The sequence below is a fragment of the Manis pentadactyla genome, chromosome 7, assembly GCF_030020395.1.
Source record: "Manis pentadactyla isolate mManPen7 chromosome 7, mManPen7.hap1, whole genome shotgun sequence".
Lineage (NCBI taxonomy): Eukaryota > Metazoa > Chordata > Mammalia > Pholidota > Manidae > Manis > Manis pentadactyla.
Genome location: NC_080025.1, coordinates 5,096,721 through 5,113,261, shown reverse-complemented (window position 1 = coordinate 5,113,261; position 16,541 = coordinate 5,096,721). Strand labels below are relative to the sequence as shown.

The 16,541-nt window shown below is 39.2% G+C and overlaps 1 protein-coding gene across 3 annotated transcripts in view; it reads right to left on the bottom strand.

Annotated features, from left to right (window-relative positions):
• NEIL3 (nei like DNA glycosylase 3) overlaps positions 1 to 14,614 on the bottom strand; it is a 585,035-nt gene extending 570,421 nt beyond the window's left edge. For all 3 annotated transcript variants that reach the window (XR_008998668.1, XR_008998669.1, XR_008998667.1), the window contains exon 1: positions 14,438 to 14,614. The gene's annotated coding sequence lies outside the window, so the exon portion shown is untranslated. The remainder of the gene's footprint in view (positions 1 to 14,437) is intronic.
• Positions 14,615 to 16,541: the final 1,927 nt, after the last annotated feature.

The window sequence follows — 16,541 nt, the reverse complement described above, 5'->3', positions numbered from 1 at the left end:
GGTCTACCATCTCTGTTCCTGTGACAACACCCAATCCTCCCTGGCAGATGAAATCCCCAGGGAAGGGATGTATGACGACTGCTTCCTTTTGGAGGCTCTGCCTTCAGGCAGACAAGGGGGCCCAGAGGAAGTCTCCCCTTGCATGGCTATTTTTCAAGCGCTTACAGCTCAAAGTTGTCAATCCCCCCCCCAGCAGCATATTTGGGATGGCGTATTCTGCTACCCTTCACTTGCTTTGTGCCTTTCATATATCCCTTGAAGGTAGGACATAAATGCTTCAAATATGTATATTTTCTTAGCAACTGTGATATTCCCAGTTTAAGAAGTTTATAAGTAACATTGTGCCTATTTTTATCTGTGGGTGGGCTTAAATTTGGGGCTTGTTCATTTTGAGCATCTTATTACAATGAAGGCTTTTCTGAGGAATATGCTTGATATCATTTATGGCTGTATCCTCAACACTTAGTTAGATGGCTGGTCATATCAAACACTCAATAAAGTTTTGTTAACTAATGGAATGAAAGACAATTAAACCATACATATCACATGTCCATCGAAGGGGCAGCACACTAGAGTCAAATCTGGTCCATGCCTACTTTTATACGCCATACAAGCTAAAGATGTTTTTTACATCTTAATAAGTTATAAAAATAACAAAGAATGTGTGACAGAGACTACATGACGAACCCTATAATATTTACTGTCTGGCTCTTCACAGAAAATGTTTGCAGACCAATCTTTATTCTTAAATATACACCTATTTTTATACATACTTTGTTCAGAACTGAGACCAGTCTGTGGAGTGAGGCTACGTAGAGAGGGAGACCCTAGTACTTGCCTATTCAAAGGCGTTCTCCTCTTGTTAACAGATCCCCTGCACTCACCTCTAGGGATGAGCTGTGTAGGTCAAAGCCAGGCGTGGCCATCCCACTCATGCTCACTGGTGATGTGTCTGGGGCAACAAGTGACTCAGTCTTGGAAGACGAAGCAGAAGGGGAAACGTCCAGGGAATGCCTGGGAAGCATTTTACTCCTCTTCAAAAAGCAGACAGATAGAAAGGAATATACATGTTTGTTCCTCCCCCACTTGTTCTTCCTTGGGAGTTAGTTGCATGCTGACATGTTCTGGATCTTTGGCAGCCACCTTGTGACCATGAAGGAAGGATGCCCAATTCACAGTGACGCTGCCCCACCGTCCTATCGCTGTTGGGAGGCCGGACTGACCTGAGAACCGTCTACCTCCGGTCTTCCTCTTACATGGCAAAACATCATGGCTTTATGGTTTAGCCATTATTAATTGTGTATTCTGATATTTGCTGCCTGTTCATTCAGGCTGTGCATCTGTTCTGCAAATGAGCTGGATTAAATTATTAGAAGTTCATTTGGAATGAGGAGCTTTGTGAGGTGACTTGGTGCATGAGTGAAATTGCAGTGTTATCCAGACAGGGATTAATGTACCCTGGTATTGCATAATCTTGGAAATAACCATTTGGGCTTAAATTTGTATGAGAAAGGTAACCACTTGGAGAGCAGAGTGCATTCAACCATGGAAAGTGAATTTCATTTTCCTATCTGATTAAGAAGTGTGCATGTGTCTGTATGTGTATTTACATCCTACATGCATGTTCTTTATGAACACAATTGTATGCAGGATGCCGAACTAGGTAGAGTTCAGAATCCAGTGACTGGGAATGAAGTGGGGGTGCCTCTGCCCTCTCAGGAAAGATGTTATAAACCCATGCTTTGAAGTGCATGCTCTTGAATTCCAATAAGAGCTCCCAAGTTCCTTCCTCAATGCTGGTTTCAGAATGGGTAAGAATGCAATGCTATGGTGGTATTATTTTACCCCATTGCTTTACTTTGACCCAACTTGGTAAGTTTTACCAACTTGATAAATATTTCACTGACACAAAGGTAACATCTCAGGTTAGCAGGTGCAAAATCATCATCAGACTTCTGTGGAATCTAATTCGCTTTGTGAACTACTGCTGCCCTGCTACCAGCTAGCATTCATTTAGCTTGGTTCCATATTTCTCAGGATCTTTCAAGTAATTTTATAATTGAGATGGTATTTTTCTTGGTTGTGCATATATCTTACTGATCTGTCTACGGCACGAGTCACACTTTGGATGGACATTCCGAGAACTCATCTCTCTCTCACTTGTATCACCTTCTATTATGGGCTAGACCATCTATGGACTTTCACACATTATTCTGTTTCTGCACATTACTGCAATCTTTCAACTACCTGGTAAGAGTCCAAAATTCCTGACTTTGTGAAGAAAGAACTCCCTGTGCCTACCAAACTGCTTTCATGTAACACATTAAAAATAGAACGCTTTAGATAAAGGATAAGAGTTATGTTTCCTATAATGAACTTCTATCATGTACATAGTACTTTATGGTATAAAGTGTTTTCATATTTCTTATATTTTTCTCATAAAAACTACATAATTTCAATAAAGTATTGCTCTTTTTATTCATTTCATATTTAAAAAACAGAGGGTTAGAAAGCTTGAGATTTGCTCAAGATACTCTCCCTTGAAGAAACAGATTCTGGCTCTAAACCCAGATCTCCTAGTTCTAATATCTCCCAGAAGGCCATTTGAACCATTTCATTTCGTTTTGTTTTGTATTGCCACCATCTTTTTGAATGACTTTTGGAAACAATTAATTTTTGAAATAGAATTTTTGTCAGATGTGGCTGATTAATTAGGTTGGCTGACATCTGACATTTTTCACTGAAATTAGTAAGTCTATTTTAAAATGTCTCCAGCAATTTCTCTTTTAAGAATGTGTAGGGAAAATATTCACCACACATTAGGAACACAGAGAAATATTTTGGAAATGTGTGAACACTGTGTATAAAATCAGTGTAGTTAACAACTACAAACTGTATTAGCATAATGTGTCAGATGTCAATGTCAATTGAAGATTATAATAAAAAGTCAAAACATGAAGGTCCCCAGTGAATTTATGATACTATCTTTCTTCACTTGTATTCTCAGTAGATGACAGAAGTCTGTGTACCTGACCATCGAGTTTTATTGGTGATCCACAAGTGTGCAGTGTTCATTCCACTTTAATTAACCTTGAGACTCCAGTTTATGTGTTAGAACTGGGTTCCCTAATTATTTTCATAAAACTACTGACCTGACCAGAAATGAAGGGGGAGATGTAAGTTGTCAGAGTCATTGCTAAATCTCATACAAATAAGGCATGAGTACTAGAAAATACAACAAACTTGTGTGCTTTTTCTTAAAAAAGGACTATCATATGATCTAATTTTTGTTGAATGGTGTTACAGTTAACTCTAGAAATGCCTCAGGGACTAATTCTTTTTCTTTTTGTATATCTGTCCATCAGTATACATATTTTAGAGTACATATTTTAAAGAAAATTTTCCCTAAGGTATTATTTTTCATCTTCATAATGTATGTGAAAAATTATTCTTGTTTTATTCTCTAAGGATAGCAAGGATTGGGAATTGAATGCATTGTTACATACTGGCCTTGACAGAGAAAGGCCAGGATTATCTTCAAAATCAAGGCTTCATTACTGAGATAAAATGAATTACTGCTCTTTATGTAATTAAGTACAATCATTATAATGAGACATTTTCTGCACAGCTGTTAGGTTGAAAAATCTTGCTTTACCTGTAAGCCCTTTATATCTTTGACATGATTCATAGTTCATCATATATTCCCTGGCCTGAAAACGAAATAGAATTTGAAACCTTCCATAGGTAAATATGGCTTACTTGTTTTATAAATATCAATTCTATAGCTTATTTTTTTTAATTCAGTGAACCCTCCAAAAAGTTCAAGTACCGTAACTTGAATCCCCTTAGTGACTCAAAGATAAAGGGTCAGATGGCCATGCAGGTCATAAAATTGTCAGTTCAGTTTGGTCTCCAAACTTTTAGACAACTGAACCAATAGCCTGCAATGAGCTGTTAGTTAGACCACCCTGAGGTCATAACACATGGGTCAGAGTGCAGGTTATGTCATGCTCAGAACCTGCTTAGGGACCTGGTGGTTCTTGACCTACTTGACCACATCTGCAAAAACTTCTCCAATATATTTATAATATTAAAGTATATTTTAATCTTTGTCTAAACCTCAAATGATTCTGAACTCAGGCAGGGTGGACAGAGGTGCAGTATACTGGGGGATTTTAAAATCCCGTGTATTAGTCCAGGCTCAGCCCTGAAAGGCCTAGGAATTTCTTATTCCAGTCCCTTGGCCCTAAATCCTTTGCGGGGAAGACTGGAATGATTTAGCAATCAAAGGATTCCTTAAGGGAACCTGTCTTCCACTATGGGAGCAACTCTTGGTCTTGAGAAGTGACTGATGTCTTAGAATCCTTTATGGTGTCAAAGTCAGGCTTCGCTTACAACACTAGAGTTCTGTTTGTTTATGCAGATCAAGTTGGACCCTAGTAGTCCATCAAACTATTTCAGTCCAAGAGATGCCATGGTTAATTAGCAACTACTAAAGATCCTATGGGGAAAATTATTCTGACTATCTTTCTGTCCCGGCTGGTGATTTGTGTAAGCATGAGTACCTCGTTTCTAGCAGGCAAGTGCTGCCTCTTAGTCTTTCCACTCTGGGATCCAATCATCCTCACTGAAACCAGGGACCCTATTTTAATTCAAGGGCAGGATATTCCACCTTCTCCCCTGGCCTACGGGACAGCCATGATAGCATCATTCAAGATGCTATATGTATCTTTTTATCAAAATATATTTTTGATAATTTTTTATTCGGAAATAATTTCAAACTTACAGCAAAGGTGCAAAAATAAACATATCCAAAGAGCACCAACTGCCCTTTACCCAGGTTCATTTATTGTTAATACTTTGCCCCATTTGCTTTATCCTTTATCCTGTGTACCCTCAGCATTTGGAAGTAAGCTGCATACCTCTTGGTCCTCTACAAGTAAATACTTATTTCTTAAGAAAAAGATATATTCTCATGTAACAACTGTGCAGTTACCATTTTCAGTAAAGTTAGCATTAACTCGACACTTTTATTTTATCAATCATCCATATTCCAATTTCTTGAATTTGTTTGCCCTCTGATAAAAATTGCAGTAGGTGAAGGTATTACAGGGTCTCCAAATAAGTCAGAGCCCATTCACCAGAGAGGAGGGAAGGAACTGCCTCTGCTGGCAAAGAGACACACAGCGGCCGTCAGGGGTGCAGAGAGCTCAAGTTCACCTACGCCCTCAGTCAGGATTCCATTCTCTCTTAATAAACGCCCAAGCTTTGGAAGGCATTGCATTCGATGTATGCTGTGACTTAGCAAATTACAGGAACTGGCCCTCTAGCTGATTTCTGGCAATGTTAGCTTATGGCTGCAAGAGATCATGAGAGATTTTTCTTCTAACCATGTCTTGAGCTGAGAATTTTAAACCCCGAGCTTGTCCTATTCTTTTCTTCTTTAAACTCTTCAGTGTAAAGAGAAGTAGCTAGAGTTCTGTATTCTTCATAATGATGTGTTATAATGGTCTGTCCCGGGGTCATCTGGTCTGCCAAAACCTTCCCGTCAGAAGGCACTTTATTTCAAGTGACTGAATGGGATGAGTGCCTGTGTGCTACGGGCCATCTGTTTTCTGTTTTTTAGTGGCATTGGGAATCCTCCTTGCTTCGCACCCAAACAAGTCTCACAATCACTCTCAAATTCCTACTGTCAAAGATTTTTGTGCACAACTAGACACTGTATTAATCAGGACTCAATGTAAAGACAGGGTCTACTGTAAATATTTCAAGAGAAAGATTAAACACAGAGAATTATAGGCTTACGTTAATGAAGACTGGGAGGAAGGATTCTAGTTGAACCACCAGAGATGACTTCTGAGATCAAGAACAGCTCCGCAGGGGACCTGCCCCCAAAGACCCTGGGCCTGGGGGGGACTAGGGAGCAGGCATCAGGGACCCAGGATCAGGACGGGAGGGCCACCACTGCCGCCAATACGATTCCCTTTCAAAACACAACAAGCAGGAAAAGGACAATTAACAAGACAGAAAATACTCAAATTTCTATGATCTTGTTTGCCAGGAAAACATCAGAACAGACAAGAAAATTGGTTTGGCCTCCTTTTCACTCTCCAAATCTCACTCAAATGCATTTAATCTGAGGAACGCGATGCATCCAGAAACCTACCTGCAACGGGTAAGTGCTGTTTTCAGTTCTCCCAAATCTCAGTGAGAGATAGGGTGGAGTCTAGGTCCAATAAGCAACCATATCTATTTAACACAGCCCTCCAGTGAGGACGCCACACTTAGACTCCGGTGCAATCAAACACACTTACCTATTTTTAAGGAGAGTTGTAAGCAGTAAATACTTGAGTCAGTTCCATAGCGTGTATTTATAAACCATATTTAATGAAACTCATAAAATGGATGATTCTGACTCCCCCAGACTGAAGTCTATGACACCTATTTCCCTCCTTTGTTTAATATTCTTAAATTATGAAAATAAATGGCATCTAGCTCATGGTTAAAGTGATGTTGATATTCAGTTTTATACTTCATGGCAATGCATTTTTTCTTTCTAATAAATCCTTGATATATTAAAGTCAATTAAGCAGTAATTGCGAAAGACTTATTAACATATTTGCATTTCAGGCACAGCAAGACCAACTTGATCTTTTAGCAATACAGCATGTGCACCCGGTCCGTCCCAGAGTAGGGAAGAGCCGTGTCTTCTCTCTGAGGCAGTCAGGCCAAGCCGAGTGTGCTGGCCCCATGACGTACTCTGGACTACTAGCCAATACAGTGGAGATTTGATGAATTTGTTGATATAGGTCTGATGTAAGAATATCTTTTATGCTGTTGCTGTTTTTATCATTAACTGTATTTTTAACTGGAGTCGAAATTCTTTGGGGAAAGAATGAAAAATATAGCTGTAGGCTAATTGGCTTTGAAGCTTTGTGGGGTTTATTTTATTATGGAAGAAGCAACTGAAAGATAAATGTACTTATGCAGCATGAAAACTATCGACCACACAGAAACCACAGGAGAGAGCCCAGCCGGCCCCCAGAGCTATCTGATTCCGAGGTGCATGTACATAAACTGACTTCCATTGTGTTTGCTTTATTTAGACTTGTTTATCTCTCTAAGCAAGAATTTAATCATAATTTGAAAAAGAATCCAATGAAAGGAAAAAAGTCTAAGATAAGAGAAGAAACCATTTTTCAAAAGTATCTTTCTGATATCTTATTTGAAGGTTTTCATTTGGTGGTCATTATTTTGTTGCTTTTTATATTTCATCTCAAGCTTGCATACTTTTACTATTTAATACAAATAACCTATGTAATTCTGGATTAAGAATATTTATTCACCATGCTTTGATAGGAGAAGAATCTCCTTTAGAAGGGTAATAAAGAAAATAACATGGCTACTTATTAAAGTCCCATATTCCATTACTATCTGGCCTTTTGTGCAGGAGAGGCTGACTTTTAAGAACACCAGCACAAGGCAAAGCCCTCTGCCTGCTTTTCTGCAGACAGCGGCCCTCGTTGGCACTGTGGCATCAATGGTGTCACAGGCAAACATCCTCCCTTCTGATCTAGTGTCTAGAAGATTCACTCCATCCTCCAGATTTCTCTGAACAATGCTGATCTATCTTTGGAAGAGATAACCTTAACACATATAAGGTAAAAATTTTTGAACATGATTTCACATGGTATTTTCTAATTTGCTAAAAATAAGTATTTCCAATGATAAGATAAAAATCAAAATATGACCGCAATTACAGATACAGAATATGACACATGAGAAAATATTGTAATAAACCAGAAGACCAATTTGATTTTTGTTGCAGTAGAACTTACATCTGTGGACTAGACTACATAACTATAAATTGCATTTGTAGTGTGACAGCGCTGGAGAACCTATGTAACTAAACATCATATTTGACTCTTGAAATTTGCAATGAAAACGAATGCTAAATTAGCACCATGATTACACTGGGTTGCTTATGTGAAAGGCCGACAAGCATCCAGAGGGCAAACTCACATGAGGTTTTAATAAATGTAAAGGGTATGGTAGGGCAGGAAAAAGAAATCACAGGCAATCACCAATCAGAGATGCCCAAATAATTCCAGGCATATATGTTAATATCCATCCTCAGTCACATGGGATGTACTTTGCCTTCGAATATGAACCACCAGGACATGTATGAGGCACCTCAGCATTAGGGGAGTCCAGCCTCCAGCTTACCAGTGGTGAACAACACCGCATCATACAGGCAAAACCAGGCTGGGTAACTGGTTATACCAAGTGCAAACTATCATTCCGTACCTGCTTTACAAACCCGAAAAACACATACAGCCAAGCCCTCACCTCTACTGAATTTTTACTTCTCTGATCTTGATTCCCAGTGTATCTGTGCTTCCATATTCCTGACTGTTCATCTGACTTCATCCTCCAGATATTTCACTCCCTTGGCCCTTTACTCCCATCATCATTGGCTATCAGCCCAGTGTAACAATTTAGATGAGAAAATAAGACAGAAGACACAAAACTTCTTACCTTTCCTGTCTGTGAGATTGTTATTTTATGGTATTTGATGGCTCATTTGGAGATTTAAGTTGATAGGTTGCAAATTTAGGGGGAAAGAATTTAAAGTGACTTATTTGAGAAGGAGGCAAGAGAATTACCTTTTATGATATTGAGATGCAGGACATCCTTTTTAAATTAATTATATATAGAAAACAACTTTTTCTTTAATGGCAGTCACTGATCTAAAACTCTACCTGCATCTTCCATTTTTATATTCATACTTTTTGGAGAAAACCTAAGAGATCTTATTGGTAATATTAAACTTTAAATATAGTTGGCCTGTGCCACCGTTTGTCACACAGAACATGTGCAATTACATCTCAATGTAACGTCACTGAGGTTGTCTGGTTGGAACAGGATTTTCCTGTCTCTGCAGAAGCCCTCCACACACCCCGTATCATGAGGGGCTGATTCTTATCTACTTGCCTTTCTTACAAAGGCTGATTTGACAGTGCCTGTTGACCCAGGACTTCTTTTGAAGTTGCCAAAGTGACTTGATTGGCATTTTCAGCACGCTTAATGTCCTGGGGAAGGCCAATATCTCGATCTAGAAATCAGTTCCCAGAATAAAGACTTTCTTGGTTAATCAGGAGGCATAGAGAAAGAGTAACAATAACAAAATTAACATGAATTCAGTTCTCACCATGTGTCATGTTCTAAACTATACAAGTTATGTGTATTGACTCATTTAATCCTCAATAATTTTATGAAGTTAAAAACTGTTATCCCCACTTTACAGATGTGGAAACTGAAGCATAGAAAGATTTAGGAATTTGCCCAAGTATGCCTAGCAGTTCAAGTCTGAACTGGTTTTTAAACATTTATGTTGGTGAGAAGGTTTCAGAGTCAACATAAGATGAAACAGACAAAGCAAGAAAAGCCACAGTAACAGTAATTTTAAAAGCTTCTTTTTAACCATTGTTCTTCACACACATTTGTCCATGGATGGTGCATTTTGAGAAACACCCATTACTACAGTGTGCACTTTGCGAAATGCTGCATTAATTTAGATAGATTCTCTGTGGCTCTACTTCCAGACCCAGATCAGTTCTGAAGGGTCAGAGCTGCTTAGGGAACCTTAAGTAAATAGGTGTGAAATTTTCCAGGGCAAAGAGGGAAAAGTTAAAGATATTTCATCACATTTACTTTAGATGTCCATAAAAGTTGGAGATAAGCCAAAGCTTTCCCACTGTGACTGAGGGCAAGTTCCATATAGGCAGGGATTTTTCTCTGATATTTGCTTCCACATCCCTGGCACAATGATACCAAGAAAAGAGGAGGTGCTCAAAAAATACATGATGAATAAATGAATTAAATGGCTATCATGGATCATAACCTGAACATATACTGGGCTTGTTCTAAACTCTGGAGTGTGGAGAAAAGACTGGCAAAATGGAATGGAAAGTGACTTCAAAGTTCTGTCATATGTGTCCCCTGCCCCTCTTATTTCTCATCCTCATTCTTATTCCACAACAGTCAAGAAAGTTAAGGTCCAGGTTCCAGCAAACTGGGAGAGTTCCTTCATTGGGTGTACAGTTTTCCATAAGGACAAGGAAAAGATTTTTATTCACTAATTCAGATAGTGAATACTTACCGAGGGCTTATTATATGGTAGCCACTGGATATATCGTAATGAAGAAAAAACATGTAATCACTCAGAAATTACTAGGGCCTTTTGTAAGATATATATATATATATATATATATATATCTTATATATAAATACGTGTGTGTGTATATATACATACTATATACACTATATACACATACACACACACACTTACTGAATCTTCACTGCATTTTACATATGAGAATAAAGGCTACAAAGCCACTAATTGGCAGAGCTGAGATCCTGAGCCTAACCAGCCACTCTTCAGAAGCTGTATTGTCAACCAGTAAGCTAAGGTCCCTACTCCAATGTTAGTGGAAATTAAAGACACATAATCACACAGTCTATCAAAAATTACAAATGTGAGAAGTGCAGTGGAAGGTAAGAGGGTGTCATGGAAGGAGAGCCTGGGCAGGACTCTGAGAAAATGGTATTTAAGCTGGAATCGGAAAGGAGAGAAGCAGAGAGCCGGGCAGGGTGGGAAAACTGTGAGCTGAGGGCCGCCGCGGGGCTGGTGCGTGGTTCGCTGTTCGAAGGCCTGAGAGAAAGACATGTGAGGTCAGCTTAGGGGCTGGGAGCCGAGGGAACACGCAGCGCAGGACGCACCAGGAAGCTGAAGAGGAAGGCGCTGACTCGCGCTGGGCATCGTAGGACACGCAGACTTCTGCAGACTATTCTTATTTCAATGAGAAATCATTGCAAAATTTTAGTGGGGATGTGATATGATGCTGTTATGCTTTCTAATTATCACTCCTTCTGCTTTTTACACTTTAAAGGGATAGCCATGATGGTTAACAGCACATTTTGACAGAAAACTCATTCTTTTTAACAGCTGTTTTCTTCATTGTTTCAGCTACTTTACTTGTGTCACAGACACCGTGTGGAAAATGCTTTTGAATACAGAAACTGTATTTAAAACTAGAATTACGATATATTTTAACATAAATAAATAAGGTATGTATAAAAAGCTAATTCTAAGACTAAGACAGGTTTGCACTGACAATGCATGCTCTTGGCAAAACCACCACCTAGAAGAAGAGCTAAGGACGTTTAGGGTGCTCAGTGTGTCTACTGATTCAAATAAGCAAGCTGTTTCTCCGAATCCGGAGTGAAAACCAGGGCCTCATAGCGCTGGTTAAAGCGAGCACTGTTGCTCTGACAGAGTTTCTCTTCCAGGGCTGGCTGGCCGGACCTCGGCACTGGGCATGCGGAGCAGGCCGCTCACGGTGCGGCAGCGCTCCCTGGAGGGAGACGGCAGAATAGCAGCCCGCCGGCCCCGGAAGGAGGACAAGGAACCAGTTACTGCGACAGGCATTTCTGCCAAGGAGTCAGTAAGGCAAGGAAAGACCGCAGCGAGCATGGAGGTGACAGGTTAAACAGCGAGAGAAAGGGCACAACGCAGACTCAGTTAATGATTCTAGCAGCTTTCAACCGCTGAGGATGTTACAATTGGTAAGGGAAGGTGGCACATGTGAACTATCTCTCAGTAACAGGGAAATCCTTCAAAGATACGAATGTTCTTGCCCATCAGGACATGCGGAAATATTTAGATTGTGATTTCATAAAGCATTAAGGCCAGTTTTTTAAAGGCTATGTTATTGAATCTGCCACCTGTCAAATCTGATAATGCAAATGAAAGGAAACCTATGGATACAGCATGGAATATGTGCTGGTGATTCTGTTGTTACCGTGAAAGGCTGCCCTGTTGGTTAATTCACCATTGATAATTTTTTGATACGAATTATCACTGGCCTCTCATCAAATTGTATAGGAGACTGTTTGTTCATAACTTAAGGTGATCTAAAAACATATAATTGTCCGAAGATAAGTAGGAAATACTATTAGCCAGATACCTCTTCTTTTTAATTATGCATAGATGCAATTATTCTTTAAATGGAATGCTCATGAGGTACTGGCAATTTTGTAGATGTAAATTAGGAGTGTTGAGGACCCTGTGGCTTATCAATAAGAAGCACTGAAAAGTAACTAGTGTTGTCAAGCATGGCCCGGGGTGAAGAGATGCAGTGAGCTCTTCCTCGCCCTCAGGACTTCGGTGGGTCGGTGGTCCCGTCATCCGCTGGGTCTGTGCAGCCTCTCAGCGCACCTTGACAGCAGCGTGGCATGTCTTCCAATTTTAGCTTGAAGCCTCTTGTTGAAGACGTGAGTTAATATCAGTTCTAACACTAGATTCATTTAGAAGCTATTAAATTAAATAATACCAGAGCAAGTTGGTCTTGTTCACTTACCAGCCATAGTAGAAACTGAATTGACAGCCTCAAAAATGAGTTATTTTCACTTAAATTGCTGTGTAACTATGCATAATTTCATAACTATTTCATAGCTCTGAAGGCTAATAGTTTATGAAGCACATAACTTTATGCTGGCCATGAGACACTATGTTAATAAAATGTGCATGGACTTTCCTCTTCATGAAGCCTAGATATTAATTTATTAATCTTACAGCAGTCACTAATTTGGTTAATTTGTGCTTGCATTTGAAAAAAGGCTTAGAATGTTTAAAAAGTGTTGGCTTTGGGTAGAACACTAGATACTTGCAGCTTATTTCAGGCAATGGCAGAATGAGGGAGCCCGTGATAATAACTAAGAAGGAGCCGTTCTGGGTAAGGTGGAAGTGATGTGGATCTTCCTTATGCACCAGGCACTGTGTTTAACACCAGTATGGATTGTCCTGTCAGACCCTCACACAGTCTGATGAAGCAGATAATCTTCTTATTCACATTAAGTGTCCAGGGGATTTGAGGATGCGATGCAACTGACTGCCCAACATCACCCAACTAGAAAGTGCATATTTTGATATTTTCACCCAATAAAAAAACTAGAAAATGGAAGACATTAGAAAGAAATAGTTGAAATAATTAGGGTTTTAAAACCCACAAGTAGATATTAGTAATACTACAGAGATGCCAGGAATAGAACTCAGGAACTGTGACCCTTACTACTCACTGTACACGGGTCTGCCAGGAACAATTTCCTGGGTTTCAAAGAGAGCTCTTTTAAGCTGTTTGCACACAAATCATTCAGTCAAGAGCAAAACACCAGAAATTCTTAGCAAGAGGCAAACGGGTGCTCAGAGCAGATTGCAGTAACCCCCCTTACTCATGGCTTCACTTCCTGCTGTTCCAGTTACCCATGGTCAACCGTGGTCCAGAGCAGATGCTCCTCCTGACCGATCATCAGAAGGTCTTCGTAGCCTAATGCTGCCTCACAATGCCTACCTGCCTCATTCGCCTCACTCACGTCATCACGTAGGCATTTTATCATCTCACATCATCAAAAGAAAGGTGAGTAAAGTACAAGATATTTTGACAAAAAGAACAGATTCACATGACTTTTATTACAATATATTGTTATAATTCTTCTGTTTTATTACTATGTATTGCTGTTAATCTCTTACTGTGCCTAAGTTATAAGTTAAACTTTATCACAGGTATGTATGCACAGGAGAAAACATAGTATATACAGGGTTTGGTACTATCCATGCTTTCGTGGATACCCTGGGGGTCTTGAAACGTATCCCCCACAAATAAGGGGGGACTGCTGTATTGCAGCCAGTGGGCACTCAACTAAAGGAAGCTTATATAATGAAAACAAAACAAAACAAAAAGGCTTTGCTTTGCCTCCTTCCTTCATAATAAAATGCTGACACAACCTTAATTATGGTGTTATAACAATGCTGTTGGACTACTGACTGCTTCACCATATGGGACTAAGTACCATAAATATGTTATATATTGGTTCTTAGGAAAGGAAAATTTAGAAAATACTCTTTGTAAGAATCATATTTTTATGAGCCTACTGAAGAGTAGCTGAGTGTTGAATCAAATCACGAATTCTCAAGACCATCATAATCAGAGTCGGCAAAGTCTATATTTGCTCAGGGAAACATCTGTTAAGGAATTTCTCCTGAGCCTCATCAGTGCTTGGCAAGCTTTGCTGCTTTACTCTGTTCCCATTATTGGCCTGTCTGCAAAATAGTTTACACTTGCCGTCCTTCTATCATTAATTCACTGGTAAAGAAATAACCTGGTTAATGGCCTGCCTTTGTGGATAATGCTCACAACAAAACTTAAACTTAAAAAATCACTTGCTGATTTGTATTTTATTCAATTGTATTCTCAAATTTTAGATACATGAAAAGAGCTCTAAAAAGGATATAAATAGTAAGTTAGGAAATGAGTGTGAATCGACTGTGGGGTTTACATTTACAACTTAGCAAGTATTACAGAAGCTGTATCCTTACCTTAGAATGCTTTGTTCACAGTGATGACACCATCATCTCCCAAACTTCTCCATGAAATTATTGAAATTGGATGAGTTATATGCATAGAAGAATCTTTCTTTTTTTAGTACAAATAGAAGCATCTTCCAGAAAAATGTATTTTCATCAAACTCTCAAATCAGTAATGAGAAATAAAACATTTTCTGGAAAAAAAAACAGAAAAATCACTTTCTTTGACACATTTAACTCATAGATGTATATTATAGGTAGCATGAATTAAGTAGATCTACTGGCTTTTGGGAATATGTTTGACGTTAGTACATATATGACCAAGATCGTGGTATTTTCTAAGTTTCCATCTGGTGCTTCCCATGTGGCATACAGCCAATAAAATACTGTCTTGATAAATCCACTTACATATTTTTGCATAATACTTTACAGTTGATTTGCAAGTGAATTTAATTGTAGTACAAATACCTAACATGAGGCCTACCTTTTAACAAAGTTTTAGTGCACAAACAGTGTTAACCATGAGCACAACGGTGTACAGCAGAGCTCTGGAGCTTATTCATCTTGTACAAATGGAACTTTATGTGTGCTGAACAACAACTCCCCATTTCCTTCTTCCCCCCGTCCCCTGGCAACCGCCATTCTCTCCTCTGTTTCTACACATTTGACTAGCCTAGAAGTCTCACGTAATTGGAATCACGCAGCGTGTGTCCTTCTGGGACCTGCTCAGCCCACTCGGCACGCTGTCCTCCGGGCTCAACCGTGCTGTCACATGCTGCAGGATTTCCTTCTTTTTTACGACTGAGTAGCATTGCATGTGTACACACACACACACCGCGTTCATCCTTTCATCTCTCAGTGGGCATTCAGGTTATTTCCACGTCCTGCCTATTGTGAGCGATGCTGGGCTGATTCACGCGGGAGTACAAACACTTCAATGAGATCCTGACTTCAGTTTGAGGATGTGGAGAAATGGGGACTCTACCGCACTGTTAGAGGGAATGTGAAATGGTGCAGCCCTTATGGAAAACAGCATGGAGATTCCTCAGAAAATTAAAAACAGAACTACCATGTGATTCAACAACCCCATTTCTGCGTATATATGCAAGTGAATTGTTTTTGGTATGGTACTTGTTAATACTATTTCAAAGTGCCATATAATTCCAAATATAAATAAGATTGCAGCTTCCTCTAACATTTTTTCTGGTCAAAATATTGATATAACTTGGCCAAGAACAAGCATGGACAAAAATGAAAGAAGTATTTGTGTTGTGTGCAATATCAACGGGCAGCCACTGATGCTGTTACTAAGTTTCAGTGATTGCTCAAGTCATCAGTCTCTGGCAAGAACCTTCCCCAGCGCTCGATGACAGTGCACACATCAAGCTGAGCTACATTAAGACGTGATGAATCTCTGTCCAGGTAAAGCTCTGCCCTTTGGCTATCGTAATGTATCACCATTTTGTTTACAAATGGGTTTTCACTATGTTAAATGGCAAACGGGGTACAGGAGAGACTACCAATGAAATGTTGGCACTAGCTAACATCGGAACTTATGTAGTTGAAAATGTAACTGGAAGTCTAGGGAAAATAATCATAGTTTCCTGAAAAATAAATGACTTTGGTAAATTAGAGCCACGTGATCAGTTATTTAAATGTCTAAAGGTTTTATTTATTTATAATGTCATGCTCTTCATAAAGTAACTCAATTTTAACTTTCAAGTTTCATCTTAAAAAATAAAGTCTATGTTACTACCTAAACATGACTTTACATCATCATACATACTTTTGGTAATTTATGAATTTCAGAGGAATCTCTTTCTAATCTTTGTTGTTAGATTCATGAAGCCATTAACCATATTATGGTCACGTTATTTTAGTTTTGGACAAGAGGGTTTTATTTTGCATAGGAAATTTATTTCCTGAACACACAGTGGAAATGCCGTTCACTGTACCCTCTTTTCCTGGTTGTTTTACAAGGCAGCCATGTGTCACTCTTATGTATCCTTCCTTATTAACCCCAAGGTGGTATTTTAAAGGTATTTTGGAGGAAATTTGTGCAGTGTTTGTTCTAAGTCCTTTTTATTTTATTTTTTGACTTAAGTATTTTGTCCCA